The following is a 2,975-nucleotide window of genomic DNA, read 5'->3' on the forward strand; positions in this document are numbered from 1 at the left end:
CACCGTTCCTGAACTATTAGTCTCATTGAACCAAAACAATTATATATTAATCAATTCAATAAATTAACATTTTTAAACCTATCGGTATTTTCTAAATCACTAACAATCAACCAAAGTAGCTCAATAATTTTTGAACTAGAACTACGTAAGCCTTGATCCCCGTAATAGGGGTACGTAGGACCAAAGTCAATATTGTCAAGCTCAATAATAAAAATAAATAATTGTTAAGGGTATAAAAGTTCATGTTATTAGCGAGTGTACCGTTTTAATACGGGCGGACGGGTTGCTAATACCTTCCCTGGTCCGTAATCGACTCCCAAACTCAAAATCTATGCTTAAAGACCATATTATCCTAATTGGGCGTATTAGAGTTTTCTACGTTTTAACCGCAAAAAACGTAGTGGCGACTCCAAATCAATCGGGAGAGGTAGAAATCGAGTTCGCCTCCTCCCAAGTCGTAGAGCCGGTCTTCCAACCGAAAATCGGGTCGCGACATTCAACAACATATCGCTCGATAATACAACCCACTAGTCTTGATCGGTTCTTCACATACCCTTTTAATGTCTTCATATAACGCTCAAAAGGTACATCCATCTTATATAGGAATGGCCACATAGTTGTGTCTCTCGAACAAGATGAATGCTTAGATTAACTATTATGTCAAAAAAAAGGTGGGAAATACATTTCAAGCTCACACAAAGTTAAAATAATTTCTCTTTGCAATGTAAGTAATTTCTCAGGGTCAATCACTTCGCTACAAATTGCCTTGAAGAAGAAGCATAACCTAGTTATGGTTCCTCAAACTTTTTAGGTAGAATTTACTGTATTCCAGTAGGCAAGAAATGCTCCATAAGTACATGACAATCATGAGACTTAAGACCTTTTAACTTGAGGTCTTTCACTGATACGAGGTTCTGAATGTTGGAAGAGTACCCTTCTGGAACTTTAACATCATGACTAAATTTACAAAATTTCATTTTCTCATTCCTCGACAAAGTATAAGCTGCTAGAGGTAGAAATGCATGTTTTCCCTTTATTACCGGCCCCAATTCCTTTCTTATTCCCATACTAACCAAGTCTAACATTACATTCAAGCGATCTTTGGTCTTACCAGGGACATTGAGTAAGGTACCAATGAGACTTTCAAATACATTTTTTTCAAAATGCATAACATCAAGGAAATGTCTTACATAGAATGAACTCCAATATGACAATTCAAAGAAGATTGACCTTTTCTTCCACCCACTTGTGACAATTTCTTTTGCAAAAGGTTTACCAAAGTTAGTATTCAAATCCTTTAGCTTTTGAAATAATTGGTCACCTATCAACGACAAAGGAGCACGACCTTCTTCATTGTTTCCATCAAATGCTTTTCTCCATTGCCGATAGACAAAAATCTACGATGACCAAGGAAGATATTCTTCTTATAGTGTTCCAACCTCATTGAATGAGTATTATCTTCACATACAGGACATGGAAAATGTCATTTTGTACTATATCCAGACATATTACCATATGCAGGAAATCACTGATTGTGCCAAACAGTAAAGCCCTTAAATTGAAGCTTTCTTCCTTATACGCATCCTATACATTTATGTATGTCTCCCACATTTGTTTCAAGTCTTCAATTAATGGAGCCAAATATATGTCTATGTCATTTCCTGGTTGTTTAGGTCCAAAAATTAACATAGATAACATCATATATTTACGCTTCATGCATAGAAAATGAGGTAGGTTATATATCACCAACATCACTAGCCATGTACTGTGGGAGCAACTTTGAACACTATGTCGGTTAACTCCATCCATTGACAATGCAAGGTGTAGATTTCTTGATTCTTGACAAAAACTAGGATAGTTGTAATCAATTTTTCTCCATTGAGGAGAATCTGCAGGATGTCGAAGCTTGTCATCTTTAATCCTTTCTTCATCATGCCATGTCAACTTCTTTGCATCTTTGGCATTGCTAATCATACGCTTGAATCTTGTTTTGATGGGAAAATACTATACAACCTTTTTGGGAATTGAGTTTTCCTTCTTATATCGTGATGCATTACATTTAGGACAAAACTTTAATGAAGCATACTCATTAAAAAATAAGATGCAATTATTTTCATAAGCATGCATCCTAATATAGTCCATGCCTATGGAGCGTAACATTTGTTTTGCATCATAGGTTCGATAAGGGAGCACATTATCATCCGGCAACATATCCTTCATAAGTGCAAGCAAGTCGGTGAAACTCTTATCAGTCCATCCATTAACAGATTTCAACTTATACAACCTTGACATCGCTGCCAATCTTCTGAATTTAGTACAGCCATCTTATAATGGTTTCTCAGCATCACTTATCAACCACTGAAACATCTCAGGACAATCCCGAAGATCCTCTTCAACAACGTTTGCCATTTCCTCAAAACGATCGTCTTCATATGCATTTATGTAGTTGTCTTTCATATGCATCTCATCATCACAAACCATAACATCTCTCGTCTCACCATGTCTTGTCCAACATGTATAACTTTGATCAATCATGTGACACACTAAATGAACTTTTAACTCATTTGGAGTAATTCGGTTTGGATAACAACATCTTAAGCAAGGACATACAATTCTATTAGGGTTTTCAGCATTCTCAATTGCAAACCTAACAAATGATTTCACCCATTCTTCATAGTCCTTCGTCAATCAATTGACACTCATCCATTTTCGATCCATTTTCTATTAACAAAAAATATAATGAGCAACTTGGAGTTAGGCTCACCAAGCAGAGCAAATGCATTATTATGTAATTAAAAATGGGGGCACCCTAACTCATAATATAAGTTAAATGATTTGGAACTCAGAAACTCCAACTCATTACAAGCTCAATGAGTGAAATCACTTTCACTCATTTACAAGGAAAATATTTATAACTTAATACAAGTAAATATAATGTAATTAAAAATACAAATAACTATATGAAAAACTCACTT

This window comes from Lupinus angustifolius, chromosome LG04 (assembly GCF_001865875.1).
Source record: "Lupinus angustifolius cultivar Tanjil chromosome LG04, LupAngTanjil_v1.0, whole genome shotgun sequence".
NCBI lineage: Eukaryota > Viridiplantae > Streptophyta > Magnoliopsida > Fabales > Fabaceae > Lupinus > Lupinus angustifolius.